Here is a 17,136-nt window from a genome sequence, read left to right on the forward strand (position 1 = left end):
CAAACATGCATAAATGGGCTAACAGTGACTTATATTGACCTAACTTTGTAGTATAGAGGAGGCTTTAGAATCACTTTCAAATATGCCCTAGGATTTCAGCACTTCCGAAGTTGTTTCAGAAGAGGTGGGTTACGTGCATTACTCACCTGCAAGTTTCATTCTGAGAGTTCTTAGAGATGTAAAAGTCACTATGAGAGCTGGACAAATAACGTTTATTTAAAGAAAAAAAAGAAATTTATCAATGAAAATATTTGACAAATAATTGTGGATTGTTTGACTGGCTCTAAACCCTGGCCAATACTGATAAAATAGATTTTAGGATTTATTTTTTTTAATAACTGATTTTGTAGAATAAAATTTATCTGAACAATATAAATTCAGTTGCTCTATCCAGTAATATTGTATACTTCTGAGGCATTCTTTCAGCGGTATATCAGAGTGTGCATGTGCACGCACATGAAAAATATTTTGGAAAAGAAGGAAAAACCATAACAAACTTATACTTTCTTCAAAGTTTCCTCCCTATTGGCTGAAGTGTGATCTCTGAACTGTCAAACACAAGCTTTCTTTATGCCAATACCCTGTGGAAAGCTTGGAATGTTTACCCCTTTGACTCAATGTCAGGAAGTATTATACTACTCTAACAGGGGTAATACAATTTCCCTCTCTTCTCTGTAAAATGACAACAACTCTTTTGACGTGTGTTATAATGGCGTGTGGTAGTGAAGGGTGGGGAGAAATGTAAAGATTAGAAAAAAAAAAGATGCAATTCTCATCTTGTTTTGTAACTAACAAAATGTGTACATGAAAAATAACCCTGTAGCTTGCTATGCTGGCTCTTTTATGCTATCTGTGCTTGTTGACGTTGTATTGAAAACAACATCTTCTAGGTAAGGAATTCTGTTTCATTTGTTTGCTTATTAAGAACTAGAAAGTGCATAATCCAGAAGGGCATGATATATAGATGAAGTTGTCAAGAGCAATTCAAATACTCAGAGTAGTTTCTCAAATGTGATAATTGCTATTTATTTTATAGTCAGGCACATGACATCCCATCATTAAAGTCTTTCCTCATTTAGCTTTCATTATTAACCACAATTTTCTATCTCATCGACTCCAGGCAAGACCATATTCTACTACATAGCAACAATAGGAAAACTAGCACATGTTTACTTTATTAGAAATTAAACTCAAATCTATTTCCACATTTCAAAAAGGTGCCTCATTTGAAAATACTGATGGCGTCAATTAGGAATTGAAATCGCCCTTTAGCATGCGTTAGTAAATCCTCCTACCACACCTTAGGGAAAAAATAAAATCAGACAACATGGGTAAGATTTTCAAAAGTTCTCAGAGTTGGCTTAACTCTGCTCCCATTAAAATCCTTGGAGGTTTACCACTAATTTCAATGGGAGCAGTTAGGCCAGTGCTGATCATTTATGAAGTTTCCATCCTTTGTGCACATTCAGTACCCAAATAGCCTCTATTCCAACATCTTGGACAGTCAGATTTCAGCTTCTCTCCCAGCCATGCCTGTCTCAAGTAGTTGAGCCTTCGTTCTCTCCTCCAGCCTCTGAGTAGCTAGTCTCTCTGTTGTCTTCTCCTTGCATTATTCACTCAGTTCCACCTTCCAGCTTCAGTAGGCAGGAAACCACATCCAGCAGCAGCTCAGTGCTCAGCAGATAAAGAGGAACCCAGTAGGAGGGGGAAATCAAATAGGCAAGAAGGGAAAACTCAGAGTTGAAAGCATTGGGCAGGAATGGGGACAGAAGAAGGTGGAAGAAGGAGACCTAGAGAGTGGAGAAGAACAGGATGACCACTCTGGGGGGGTGGGAGTGGGCAGGGAGGAGAAGGGCAAATATTACCAGTGGTAGAGAGAATTGAAGAGGGGACTCTGCACTGAGGAGACTGCAAGGGACAGAAACTCAAAGGTGGGCAATGGAAAGATAGCAGAAGGAGAAGCAGGCTGACAGGTCACGCACAGTTCCCTCCAAGCAGGGCCGGTGCAACCATTTAGGTGACCTAGGCAGTTGCCTAGGACATTGGCATTTGGGGGGCGCTAGCATTTGGGGGGCGCCAGCATTTGGGGGGGTGCCATTTTCTTCGGCAGCGACCGGATCTTCGGCCACCCCAGTTGCCGCTGGCATTTAGGCGGAGGCAGCTGGGGCAGGGGAGCGCGGGAGGGCCGCCTGCAGCAAGTAAGGGGGGGGGCAGCACACAGGGGAACTCCTCGCCCCACCTCCTCCCCAAGCACGCCCTGGCTGCTTCACTTCTCCCGCCTCCCAGGCTTGCAGCGCCTAAGCTGATTGGCGCCACAAGTCTGGGAGGCGGGAGAAGTGAGGCAGCCACGGCGTGCTCGGGGAGGAGGCGGGGCAGGGTTGAGCTGGGGCGCCAATCAGCTTAGGCACCGCAAGCCTGGGAGGTGGGAGAAGCGAAGCAGCCACAGCATGCTCGGGGTGCTCGTGCATGCAGCAGGGGTGAGCTGGGGCGGGGGAGGTGCCTCAGGGCAGAGGGTGGAAGGTGGGGAGCTGCCGCAAGGGGGTGCCTCAGGGCGGACAGGGGGAGCTGCCGCAGGGGGTGGGCGGTGCCTCAGGGCGGGGGTGCCGGGTGGGGGAGGGTGCAAGGTGGAAGTTTCACCTAGGGCGCAAAACATCCTTGCACTGGCCCTGCCTCCAAGCTAAGTTTCCATTAGCCCTTTGAACAAGACCAATGAGTATTCTTGTTTTCAGGGTTCTCAGTAGAGAGAGGGACTCTCGTTTTTCCTCCTCCCTCCTTCCTTGCCCTCTCCATTTTGAGCTCAGTCTTTTGGAACATCTTCTAATGCTGATGTTCCCACTTTTCAGTTCTGAATATTCTGTTGTCTCTATCCTTGCCCCGCCACACATCTATGTTGCCTCCTTCAGCCTGTGGAGCAGTCAATAGTTAGAAGCAATGGGACAAAGGGCTCAGCAGAAGAGTGGACTAAGATATTTAGGGGGGTTCTCAGCAATACAGAGGGATCAAAGCAGTAGTCACCTTTTATCTGGAATAGCAGTGCCTTTAACTCCAAAGCACTAGTTAATCCTTTAGGGATAAACCACCTGAACATTAACTAGCCTTTTAAAACATTACTAAGCAATGACTAAATAAATTCTGAAGCTACCCGATTTCTTGAAAAGTTGTAGGCATTAAGGGGAAAATATTTACATATACATCACACACTACTCACTATGCTGAGTGAGGCATGTAGGAATTCTAGCAACATTGCAAAGCCCCACTATCACAGCACTGTCCACCTGGAGTGTCTTCCTCTGCAGACTGTGGCATAACAGGCATGCCTGCCTCAGTTTCTCTCCTTCAGAGTCCCCAGAACTAGTGCAAAGAGTCTTTCTGAGAGCCAATAGCCCTTCGCAGGGTAATTTATTACAAAAGAAAACCTCCTGTGCACATAATGAGCTCCAACACCATAGTCCAGATTTTCTCCTACATAATCCAAGTAGAATATACAACATGCAGTCCTGACACCCCTCACCACAGCCTGGCTCACCAGCACAGCTTTGGGACACTCACTGGTTCTCTCTTATGGTTCCTCGGGATCCAGTTCTCTGGTCCTGGATATATCAGCAGGTATACTCCTCCTCTCCTCTCCTGCCTTCCGCCTGTGGCTCCAGGTTTCCAAGTTAAAGCTACTGGGCAACTCCCTCTGTTCCTCCTGCCTTCAGTCCTCTCTCACCCTCCAATCCTGGCTTTCTGGTTTGAGGACATGACCAGCAAACCCATCTGCTGCTCTTCTGCCTTCAGCCTTTTCCAGGAACCACATTCTACTTCCTTCTGGGATTCTTCCAGTCTCCTGATCTCTAGCAGCTCTCAGCTGCCCTTCCTGACTCAGACTGCTCTGACTCGGTGGATCTCTCTCTCTCTCTCTCTCTCTCTCTCTCTCTCTTTTGTTGGGTTCGCTCTTCTTCTTACCTTTGATCCTTTATAGCACCTAGGTGCTGCTCAGTCATTTTAATTGACCAAAGTGGGGGACCTGCTCTGGTATAGGGGAGCTGGAACTACTTCATTCTCAGGGCCAGTCACCGACACCCACATGCTTCAACAAAGTGATTTAACCCTTTTGAAAGAGCATACTAGTAACATTACATGGATGCCTCCATGTGTTTAATTATCATGAACAGCGTGAGATGTAAGAGCAGAATCCTGCCATACATGTTTAATACTTACTTGTTCATTTTCTTCCTTTTGAAGATTTCTCTGGTACACTTTTGTTTTGATATACTTTTCATCTAGTGAATTTCATTGCTTTTTTATAATTGAAAATCATACTGGAATTTTTTTAACCTAATGTTAATTTTACTGAAATAACACTTTTTGTCTAAATTACTATAATTATATTCAATACATTTTTTTATTGCAGCCTATCATCCAGACGCTCTGATGAAGAAACAGAGAAGCTAATTTAATGTACAAAGATAGAAATTACCAGTACAGCCGATGTTTAAGTGACTGAAAAGATATTCTTTTTAGCAGACAGACAACCTAGCATTCTCAAAACTAGTGTCCAGATTCTAGAATGCTGAAGCAAGAAGAAATTGGTAAACTCTTAAAAAACATCTTTGATGTTTAGGGCTTTTTTTTTTCTTATATTCTTTTGATCTGAGATAATCTGCTAAAATGCTCAAGAATATGTGGGATTTCAAGATGTGCAAGAAGATTTCCAAAAGCACAAATCAGACATTTGTCACTGGGGCTGAAATGCAACTCCATTTTTAAGTGTGAATTCACCTATGCATTCATCTATAATATCACCCAAGACATTCCTCAGATATAATTTTTAACTGAAGAGAATAGACAAAGTAGTCTCAAATGAGCTTGGGCATGTTGTTCTGTACGAATTTCATTGTATCATTGAATTCTTGTGTTTCAGGATAGTTGTCCCATAGAACTCAATTAATATTCACCAAAAATGGCACCAAAATTATATTCACGACGTAATGCAAGATCCACATATCTTAGCACATCTTTTAGACTATATTGTCATGCAGTTTAGAAAAAAAAATGAAAAGTAGTATCAGTATGGCAATAAAATACATAGAATTCTACAAAAGACAGTATCTACAGCCTTAACTTTGCATAATTTCCTGCAATTACGGGGAAAAAGCGTAACAAATCCAGATATACACGCGCATCGAAAGCGAAAGACATTTTAGATCATCTCTCCACCTTCCTTGCTACTCCAACTAAGGCATGATATTGTTCCTTTCTCCGAGTTCCTGCAAAGTGGGTATATAAACAGTAGGTCAGAGGCTTGTCTCTGGGTCCATACTGAACTTGTTTCCCAGCATGGTGCTATAAAGGGTGATCTGCTGGTGAACGTGTGCTATTAGCTGCACAAGATAATATTAGTTTGTATATCTATAGCATCTGAAGAGTTCAAAGTACTTTACAAACATGAATGAATTAAACTTCACATGAGTTAGTTAAGAATTTGTAGCCACATTTTAAAAATAGAAAAAAGCTACAGAGGAGTAAAGTGACTTGCTCAAGGTCACTCTGGAAGACTGTTGTAGGAGTAGAATGGAGAATAGATCTCCTGACTCCAAGTTCTATACCTTAAGGATAAGATCCCATAAAAAAAGAGTAGAGATGTTAATGCCAGTGTTCCAATATATTCCAGTTTGGACAATTACATCCTGCCTGTCTACATTCACCTGCTGTTTAGCTGGCTATGGTATTCTTCTTAACTTCCTTCGCTATGCTGCCGTGTGGTGCTCCCTCGTTCCATCCTAGTGGTGAGACAAAATGATCCTTCTCTATCCCTTTCTTCCCTCACAAGTATCTTGTGAGCCTTACTTCATTATGGTTGGTAAAGCAGTTTAATTTCCTGGGTGAAAGCTGCTGAAGTAGTGCAAATAATTTGTATTAGTAAAATATATTTAGCTCAGAAACCTCTAAGCTTGTGTGACATAACTGTGAGGTATGAAAGAGAAAAAAAAAGCATTTAAATACTATCACTAGAGTAGTCTGAAGAAAATTTTAGATTTTATCTTAATTAGTGATTGATGTATCTTAAAGACTTCACTGGTCTGAGTCCGTGGGAATAAGCATCAAACTCCGGATGCTTAACTGAATTTATCCACACATTTTGAGGATACTAGTTATGATACTTTCTGAGACAATACAATTACACGTTCACTCTCTTAGTAAGGCTCCCTCCTGCTCCAGGTTGAAGCACACTGGTGGGACATTTTGAGAAGCACACAATACTTACACAGGCACTCTAATGCAGTGCTTGATTTCTGGAAATTGGTGCTGCATTGCTTCCACTGATCTTGCTGGACTAGTCTTATGGATAAACAGAGCACTCCATTCCCCAAGGATGTTAACTTGACCTCTTACACATCCACTAATATTTCCTTTAAAAAGTTTTAAATTGTTATGAAAAGGCTCAGGCCAATTATTTTATCTACACTTTGTATCAACAGAAGCTGAAGACAAGATACAGGTCTGTAAAGCAAATTAGTTACAGTATTTACATTTAAGCTAATTATGCTATTTTGTCAAGTGGATCTCATCTAGTCTCAACCAAGGGATGTTGCCCCACATCCTTCTGATCCATGCCAGCTTGATATCCAACTTTGTATAGCATAACAAGGTAACATTTTTATGAACAAGCCTAGTGTCTGTGATCTGCCTTCGTATGAAATTAGTTTCTTCCCAAATGCCTGTTATTCCAGTTGTTAAATTACTTTAAGTCATGCTCCAAGGCATATATAGTATACTACAATCAAATGTGAACAACACTTTGCATATCATTAAATGCCAAATTCTCTCTGACACTGTAGAAGCAGAGCTGCAGCCAGAAATGTGTGTTTTTTGTGCTTGCTGTTCTGATTTCCAAGTGAATACAGGCAGGGGGAGGCAATGCTGCCAAGTGTCAGGGCTGCATTAATATTGTTATTATTCTCTTGGAGTGAAGGGTACAATGCTATTTTCTCCAAACATATTATTGATACTGAGGATTAGCTATAAAATTTGTATAATTATTGCAGTACCCATGCCAACATATATCATACAACACAGGATGCTTCAAGACAAGGGATTTTACACATCTTTCTGCACTTTTTGCAGAGCAAAGGAAAGGTTATATGGAATCGATGAAATCAGTTGGTTAAAACAAAGGAAAACAAAAATTATATCACTCTGCTGAGAGATGTTTTGTCAATGTCCTCTAAAAATCTCTTCAAACTCTTCTTCTCTTTGTCTACCAATAGCCCTTCTGCCTCTTCTTTCAAATCTTCTTAAAATTCCCTTCTTTCAAGAATCCTTCCAATATTGTGTTTCTAATCAATGAAATCTCTAGCACCCTCTTTTATGTTAGCTGTTATCCAGTATTTCTTGGCTGTCTCTGCCTTAGGGCCTTCTCCTACAAATACTTGATGTTTATTGCTGAGAGTAATAGTGTTTATTGCTGTGAGTAATCTCACTGATACTACCTGAGAGGATAATAATAGAACTCAATCTCCTAGTGTGGCCTATGAAAATACCACTTATTTTTTGAGATATCCATTGACTTGGGATAATTTATTCACCAATTAACAGAATGGCATTTTACAAACATACAAACATATGTTCAAACCCTACAAAATTTGAATTACATGGCAAAACTCCCACTGATTTCAATGGAAGCTAGATCCAGCCTTGAGATGCAAGATTAATATATTTTATCTGGGCAAATGAGACAAATTCTTTCAAGGTATGAAAGAGGGAACAGAAATAAGATAAAGGAAGAAGTCCAATTCCCCCACCAATCCCCCAACTTTTTCTCAGTAGTAGTCTCATGATCATCCACAGGGCTACTTAGGAGCTAGACAAAGTCCCCACACACTACTCACATGAGTAACTGCTTACCAGTGTGACTAAGGGACTCACAATCTGGCCTTAGGTGACAGAGGGTTGGAGGATCAATTCCTAACTCAGCAACAAATTCAAATGCACATAAGAAAAGACTCATACTATATATTTAATATTCACATTTTAGTAGGTTTGATTTATTTTTCATTTTTCCCCTTATTTTTGTTAATTTAGAAGAAAGTTAATTGTAGAGAACCTTCGCTGAAGAGATCAGATTTCAAATCACAATATGTTTACTAGTTCTTATTGGTTGTCAAATGGCTACAATATGAACAAATCTTGGTTAATTAACTAAATTATCAATTTAAACTGCCTTGACATCTAAAGACATTTAACAAAATACACTAAATTACACTGTATTCATCTAATGATAATGTATTTGTAATGCAGTCTTTTCAGTTCATTTCAATTCTTGGATTGTAAGAAAAAGAATATGTTTCCTCAGAGCAGCCGGCTTACAACTATTTAATAAATATTTTTTCTGTATGCATAATTATTGCTGATATTGGTAGTTAATAGTGAATTATCATAAAGCTGCTCTTGAGCAGTGAAGAACATGTGTTACAAACCTTTATACTGTTAAAAGGGGGGTTTGCATAGCTGCACTGCTCTAAGAGCAGATCACTGAATGAACTGAGACTCAGAATCAGTATTTTTCGCCTGCTCCCACTTACTACCTCTCACTCCCAGGGGAATAGTAATTTACTTCACTTCTTACCATGGAGCAGCTCCCCTACACATACACATGCTCCTGGCCATCTAGCCTGATCAGCAAATGGTGAAAGTGCAGTCAGGACTCCTCCTAATTCCTGCCCTTCTCTGTCTTCCTCTCTGCCTCCTTACTTGGAGTGGGGAGTAGTGGACGAGTAGCTCCTGCTCTTCTTCCCATGGCTGGAGTCACAAGCTCAGCAAAAAGAATAATGGAGGTTGTGACATGAGTCTGAAGTAGCCCCTATCAAAGTGAAAAAAGGACTCCTCGGATGAATAAAAGTTTGGAGCCTCCAGGTTTTTATAGACCTGTGTGAGAAATAATTACAAAAATCAAAACTTTCCCTCCGAAGATCAACACAACTGTCCCCACTGTGCGTACAAATATATGGAATGCAGGATATTTTCATGGGGTTTTAGAAGCACTCATTTGGGATCCCGCATTACTCATGAGTGGCCAGCCTACAAGGGAGTGGTGCAGGTTATCCCAAATGTGTGTTGAGACCTCATCCTTATGGATTCTAAATATGTCAGATATATTACAGGAAAAACCAGATTAGGAATTTTTTATCAAGTTTTTTACTAAATTGACTGGGATATTTTTTTGTATTCTTCAACCTGTAAAGCCAGGAGATATAATTGTCCAAATGTACATGGAACAACCGGAGCCAAAAAATCCCCACAAAATTTACCTTAAATAGTTTTTCCTTACATACCAATGTCACGATATTAAAAGTTTGTTGTTCTATCCCACTCCATGGCTAAAATCAAGTGTTTCCCAGTGATGGCAGAATAATTTTGGGGAAAAGGATAATTGGGTAAAGGACATATGAGTTATTCAGAGGTGAAGGGAACATTTTATTCATCATGAAATGTAGCAATTTAACAAGTGGACTTTGTCTCCACATATGTAATCCATCCGTATGGAAAGCTGCAGCAATAATCCAGTGTCTAAAGAGTCAGTTAACATTCTTGAACAACATAAACCAAAAACCAGCCAAACAAAAACAAAAACAAAATGAGAGTCTGATGTGGTAAAATTACTCATTGGCTTGAATAGATGACCCTGGAAAGGTTAAGTCTATGACCTAATCTGTAGTGGTTCACTGGAGACATGAACTAATTAAAAGCAAACATCAGCAAGACAGCCTGAAATTACATGCTATTTTAATATCAACATTTTACCAAAAATAATATAATTGTAGATGGGGCTGATTGTGCCTCCTATAGATCAGATTTCCCAGCATTTCCCTTTATAGCATCATGTTTCCAATTGCTAGTCACTTTGCCAGACTAACTATCTGGGATAAAATTTGGTATGCTGGAGGTCTGTCTCAGGCTACAGTTCAAGTTAAAGTTTCACCAAAAATGGTGCAGCTGTTTCTGAGAACGAGAATGAGGGAACATGTGTTTTGACCACATTAAAAAAATGCATAGAGACAGTTCATGGAGACACTAGAGTTGCTCAATGCTTTGGAGGAGGAACTTGAAATCTGGCAGGAAAGGAAAAGGAGTCACCTTGGTGTCAGGGATGAGCCAAATTTGGCCAAGTTATAAGCATCAAAAATTGCAGTTTTCACATGCTCAGTATAGATGTAGCATTTGGCAGCTAAGTTCTCTGAAGGGTCTATATGCACTGAGCATGCTCCAGCCCCTCACAGCTCCTCTGTGCTGTCCAGAGTACGCATGCACAGACTCACTCAGCATGCTCCATCCTAGGGTTTCAGGAGATGAGCAGGACTTTTCCTGAAGTTGCTTTTCATGGTGGCTGTGGACTTCTGTTGCGCCATGCACCATAACTGAGAGCTAGGGAGACTGTCTCTCCTGTGTTCTTAGTACTCCCCAGCAGCATGAAGGAGAACACCTCCTGAAAAATGTAAAAGAGACAAAATCTGGACTTGGGTTGAGGGATGTAGGAGAAGAAGTTTGGGACAAGTAGTCTGGCGGGGACAGACTAATATTGGGAGCTCCTGGGAGAATAAGACTCAGATTGGACAAGGAGCCAGTAAGCAGGGAGGGAGAGTGAAGAGGGAGATAGATCAGATAAGAAACTGTGTGGAGGAGGATGGAACTGAGCATAGTGGGAGGGGATTCTGAGATCAGATGAGGAACCTGAGGGTGGAAGACAGACTGGCTGGGCAAGAAAGGTGGAGACTCAGATAGGACTGAGATGAGAATCTAGGATGGGGGACCGGAGACAAGACTAGAACAGATGGGAGGGGATAGGACAGAAGGGATCAGGTTTGGGGGGGACAGAGCCATCCCTAGGGGATGGCGAATTGGGATGACTGCTCCATGTCCAGCACTTTGGGGGGCCCTGTGGACTGGTGCAATTGGCCGGCAACACATGAGAGGTGGGGGAACCGCTGGCTGGGGGAGACTACCCCCAGGCCTGCCCCTTCCACCCAAGGGAGAGCGTGCCAGGAGGGTGGCACGTGGGGGTGCCGTTGCAGCCTTCCCAGTCATGGAGTGCTGGAAGGGAGAGCGTGTGGCGCTGCCATGGCTTCCCCAGCCCTGGGAAGGTGGGTAATGTGGACCCAGCCCCCTGGATCCCAATGTCACCACCGAAGAGGGGTTCTGGGGGGCTGAGTGTTGGCAGGGCCACGCTTGGATGTTTGGGGAGGCACTGCCTCCTCCAGCCTCCCTTACCTGCCCTAGGCAAGGTCGGTCCCAGAAATGACAGCGCTTCCACCCCAGACCCCACACCCTCCTAGTGACGGCCTTGTGTGGGGGAACAGAGGCTGAACGGTCTTTGGCCTCTAATGCACAATCCTCTCCAGAATCTGTTCAGGATCTTACAATTCTTGAGTCTCAGCATTCCTCCACTGTCCTCAAATTTCTGTGAAACATACATCAGCAAAAAGTGTGTGTTGCATCCCCCTCTAATGCTGGTCCACATAGATGGTATAACTGGTATAAGTTACTTCATTGGGTCAAGTAGCAGAGGTTTATGCTCTGGGCCTACAAGTTCCAGTTCTGCTGATGAACCACATGGGTACCAATATGATTCCATATGCCAGAATTTTTATTGTTGTTTTAAAGTTTGCTTTGAAAATCTAAACCTGCATTAAAAAGTCCAACATTAAAAGTCCTATAGAAAAAAATAATATATGACCATGTAATTAAAGACTGTAGCTGGATTTTTAAAGGTGTTTCAGTACCTAATATGCAGATAAATTTCTAGGGGAATTTCCAAAAGCACTTCAAAACTCATTGGGCCAAAGAGAGAAAATGAGAATGATTCTATAGACCCAGAGTTATGGCACTTACATGAGAGACCTGAGTTCATGCTGCTGCTCCACATCAGAATGACGGGGAAATTGAACTCAGTTTTCCCATGTGAGCATCCGAGTTAGAGGTTGGGCAGCATCACCTCCCTCTCTGGCCATTTTGTGAATCTAGCCCTTAATTTTCTTTGCTTTTATGTTAAAAATCACCTGGAAAATAAAGGACTTTTTGGTCAGTTTTTCGATTTACCAGAAATTTTTCTGAATTTTTGGGTTTGGTTCCAATAAAACAATTGAGTTTATTATGTTTCAGAACTGTCAGTGAATTGAAACATCAGTTATTCACCCAGCTGTAGCCCAGAGCCCCTTAGTGCCTATAGAAGTAATTTTATTATCCATCACAGTATGTCCTAAGGACCAGAAAGTATCATCCTACTCAGAAACAAGAGTTCTGGAAATGATATTTCAGCAGTGGAAATGCCAGTTTACTGCCCCCACGGAAAATGTCCTTTGAGGAAATGGGCTCAAATTACAAGCTCAATCTGTCAGGTAGGGTGCATATGCAAAACAAATCTGAACGTTAAGGTCCATCTTTAATCATTTGCAAAAGTAACTGCTCTCAGTGGGAGCACATTTGGAAATTGGAGTTCAGAACTTCAACTAGTATAAATTGGCATAGCTCCATGGAAAGTCAACACAGTACATTGTCAGGGTACAGGGGGATAACCTGTCTCAGAAGACCTTGCCCACAGTGATTTCATTACCTGCTAATCTCTATAAACATCTGAGCTATTACCCAGAAATGTCTCAAAAATACCCTCAAAATAAAGTACCTGAATAAAAGCTGTTAGTGGTAAGGATAGGATTACTAGTATCTGTCATGCTGGCTCACAACTGTGAATGCCTACCTCAGGGCAGACTTCCAGGAAACAGCGCAAACACCCCCAAACTAGTGGTGTATTCTGTAATTAGATTTCACCAAACCAGCAACAAATGTGAGCTACTAAATCACTATACCAGTCTTACCATGAAATCACAGACAGTCACTGTAGACTCTTCAGTCTATCTTGCCAAGATAAACTGGACTTTGTGATAAAATGGTTACTTACACCAAAAATCACATCACATTTAGGTTGCTTCCAGTCCCCAGAGACCAGTCATTTACTTCATATCATTTGGTACTCTAGTGCAGGGGTCAGCAACCTTTGGCCCACGGCCTGCCAGGGTAAGCCCCCTGGTGGGCTGAGCCGGGTCTGGCCAAGCCAGTTTGTTTACCTGCTAAGTCCACAGGTTCAGCTGATTGCGGCTTCCACTGGCCATGGTTCACTGCTCAAGGCCAATGGGGGCTGTGGGAAGCGGTGGCCAGCACATCCCTTGGCCCACGCCACTTCCCACAGCCCCCATTGGCCTGGAGCGGCGAACCGTGGCCAGTGGAAGCCGCAATCAGCTGAACCTGTGAACGCAGCAGGTAAAAAAACTGGCCCGGCCTGGCCCACCCAGGGGCTTACCCTGGTGGGCCACATGCCAAAGGTTGCTGAGCCCTGCTCTGGAGCTTACAGTAAAGACAATGCTGGCACCCAAATCTATAGTAAACTAAATAAAGTTTTATTAGCTAATAAAAGGAAATGACAGTTATTGAGAGGTTAAAGCAGATAAAATATATGCATAGGGGAGCCACAGTTTGTAATTCCAATTGGTGGCAATGATATAGTAAACTGCCAGTGTCCCAAAAGTCCTTTCAGAATACCTTCCTATAAATATCTGAACTATTACTCAGAAATGTCTCAAAAATGCCCTCAAAATAAGTTACTGGTACCTTAATAAAAACTGCTAGTAGTAAGAATAGGACAACTAGTACCTAAGCTGGGTCTTCTTTTGTCATCTTGTCTTAACCAACACAGTATCACAGTAATTGTAAATGACTTGACTACTATTAACATTAATAAACTTTATTGAGAGCAGCTTGCAAGGGCGTTAAAATAAAATAAACTTTGCAAAATTAAAAGACTGAAAAACTCATCTTTGAAGCATTGTGCTACTAATTAACGAAAATTGCTTTCTGGTTGAGGAAGTCTCTTGGCTGTAAATCAGGGAAGATGCTACAGGTTGAGCGACAGCAGGCAAATCATCAACCAGCTTTGGCTTGAAGAAGAAATCAAAGGATGGTAAACAGCGCAATTCAAGCAAAAGAAGATAATGAAGAGTAGACATTTTTCTTATTCAGCAGACAGTATTGAGATTAAGTATTCAGATACTATGTAGAAGCAGTTAAGGAAGGAAACTGTATGCTTCCCAGTCATCACTACCAGCTATAATTTCTAATTTCCCTTTGTGCCTTTCCCCACTGAACAGGATGATTGGCTTTTACATGGCACGTTGTTTCTGATGTCAAGTTGTTTATCCTTTCCATGAACTATCATGATTGTGCACGGAATGAATGCTCTTAGTTGGATACCCGTCATTACTCACAGAGTGCAAGGGTTGGGAGTAATTCTACATTGCAAATTTGCCATCTTACAATGACTAGCCCTAGTTCAGATTTGCTCCTCAGTGCAGAAAAGTCACTAGTGGTGACTTCTATAGTTGCCTTTTATAGAGGAATAACTGGCCCACTATTTTAGGGGAAGATTCCTTTTCCTGAGGTCCCCCCCCCTTTTTTTTTTATTACAGGCAAATATTTCATCCTTCTTGAGTACACCCAAATTCCTTAATGCCACAAGAATGTAGAAAATCCAAATGACCTCTTGGATTATCCCCTGTAATTTCTCCTGTCTAATATGAATAACAGCTCCACAAAGATACTAGAGCTATATAAGGTTGTTATTGACACACATGGAAATATGCTGCATGAACTATCAGAACTGTCAATACCCTCATAAGTAGACAGAATGAACAGCAGGAAGTATCACAGCCTAGCTACAATGCCTCGCAGGAAGTATGTGCCTTTAAATCTGTTTAAATTAATCAAAGAAATGGGACTACTCAAAGCAGGGTACTATTCAACATGAGTAAAGGCTTTAGGATAGGGATAAATATTAGCTGAGTTATTCACAGTATGACAAATTTTAACCTTCATATACAAAATTGGGAATTAGGAAAAGTAATGGGGTTATTATATTCACTATTTCATTGCATTTTTGTTTAATATCTCAATCTATATTGGGGTGTGTGTGTGTGTGTAATTCTTAGACTACATGCAAAGCACAAATACTTTACACTACACAATCATTACAAAATATCAAATTACATTAAATTCTACTAATCCACCATGACCTTAACAGCTTTTATTACTCGGGTGTATGGATAAAATGCAAATATTAATAGAAGAACTGCAGAAACACTTCACAATAAATATTAGTAGCATGTAGCTGTTTTTATATCCTCCAAATGAGAGGTAAACAAGGCTTAAACAAACCTCCCTTGCATTAAAGATGAGTAAAACTAAGTACAGGAAAACATGATTACTAACATGGTGCACTGGCACACTGCGTGGCGTGTGTGTGTGTGTGTGTGTGTGTGTGTGTGTGTGTGTGTGTGTGTGTGTGTGTGTGTGTGTGTGTGTGTAATCTTACTACCTACAGTATGTGAAAACAGCAGTAAGTGCTACCAACTTTATATTAGAAAAGTGTTGGATAGAAATGTTTGACTGGCTGGTGCTGTCATACCATATGGGGCTAGGTTGGTCACCTTTCCTCATTAGAGGCAGTATCTTATCTCCTCCAGAAACCTACTCATTTCAATGGGACTCAGACATATATTAAAGCATAGGTGCTATAGGTTTCTGCTTAAAACTCCAGCTCCTTGGACTCACATGATTAGACCACAATCTCATCCTCTGTTCAAAAAGAAAAAAAAAAGTTTCTTCTCCTTGTGGTGTCAAAGAAAAGCTTGAAAAAAAATGACCTGAGTGTTACTGATGTCTGCCGGAGTATGCAGACAGACTAAACCTATAACTCCAAGAGGTGGGAAATGTCCTGTTAATCTTGACTCTGGGGGATGGGGGCCTCACCAACACCATCCCAGCAAAAGACTCTGGGGGACCCTCACTGCTGCAATCCCATCACAGTTCTGATGGAGTATTATTGGAAGGGGCCCACCCTCAACATTACTATTGGAGGTGTGGATTGAGTCTTCCAGGCACATCTTAGGTTGCCTTAAGACAGAAAGCAGTAGTCAATGAAGTTGGGAGGAGAGGAAGAGATAGCCTACCCAAACAGAGCATATGGCAGATCCCCTAGGAGCCTAACAGAAAGTTTTTGTGAGAGTGGCCCCTGGTGCTGCCACACCAAGGGGGTCAGTGAGAGTGTGAAACACAGGTAGGCAGGGCCGGTGCAAGGATATTTTGCACCCTAGGCAAAATTTCCATCTTGCGCTCCCCCTCCCCCCAAAAATCACATACATTATACACAATACACAGTCACAGAGTAACATGTTATAATTTAGAATTTATGTTTCCGCGCTTTAAGTTTAACAAATTTAGAAACAAGTTCCTCCAAGTCAATGCTGTGAGCAATGTCATGTTCTATTGACAAGGTAGATAGCCCAACAAGTCTTTGTTGCAACATTGATGTTCGCATATATGTTTTTATCAACTTGAGCTTCAAGAAGCTTCGCTCACCACTGGCCACAGAAACTGGGAGAGTCAAGAGGATGCGAAGAGCAATAACTGTGTTAGGGACACTATCTGTCAGCTTATTTTCCCATATGAAGTTCAATACATCTTGCGGTGATGAACTCCTTTGGACTCGTCTTGCAATAGCTTGCAATTCACTGCACAAGTCAAAGGCATCAATATCTTTGGATTGACCATGTTGCAAAGCTTTCTCCAGATTCAAGCAATGTTCCATAATTTGCTTTGGTGTTTTATTTTGCAAACTGTAAACATCATATATGAAGCCAAATACTGAACTAATTTGCTGCATCTATGTGAATCTTTCTTCAACCGAATGTATTGCTGTGTCAATGACTGCAAAGTAAAAGTTCACTTTGAATTTTTCTTTCGGATCATAAATAGGTTCGTCATCTGCTTCATATGTGAACTGCTTCCTCTTCTTTCTAATACGGATTGGATCTGGTTCAAAAAGTGCCAGTACATCCAACTCCTCCGCAAGTTCACCTGCATCTACCAATGTTTTCTCAAAGGCTGCGTCACTTATGCGGCCCACAAGAAACTTCTTGGTTTCTCCAAGTTGATTAATGGCATCACATATATCAAATTCTTTTGCCTGAAGTTGTTTGCTAGTTATGTTGATCTCAAACAATATGTCATACCACAAAACAAGAGAAACGAGAAACTTGAAACTAGAAA

At 41.5% G+C, this 17,136-nt stretch overlaps 1 long non-coding RNA gene across 1 annotated transcript in view; it reads right to left on the reverse strand.

Annotated features, from left to right (window-relative positions):
- Positions 1–7,628: 7,628 nt before the first annotated feature.
- Positions 7,629–17,136, reverse strand: part of LOC127034406 (uncharacterized) — a 42,668-nt gene continuing 33,160 nt past the window's right edge. The window contains exons 2-3 of the long non-coding RNA XR_007769382.1: positions 11,251–11,440; positions 7,629–10,465 (exon numbers count right to left, since the gene is read on the reverse strand). This is a non-coding gene — a long non-coding RNA (uncharacterized LOC127034406). The remainder of the gene's footprint in view (positions 10,466–11,250; positions 11,441–17,136) is intronic.

This window comes from Gopherus flavomarginatus, chromosome 14 (assembly GCF_025201925.1).
Source record: "Gopherus flavomarginatus isolate rGopFla2 chromosome 14, rGopFla2.mat.asm, whole genome shotgun sequence".
Lineage (NCBI taxonomy): Eukaryota > Metazoa > Chordata > Testudines > Testudinidae > Gopherus > Gopherus flavomarginatus.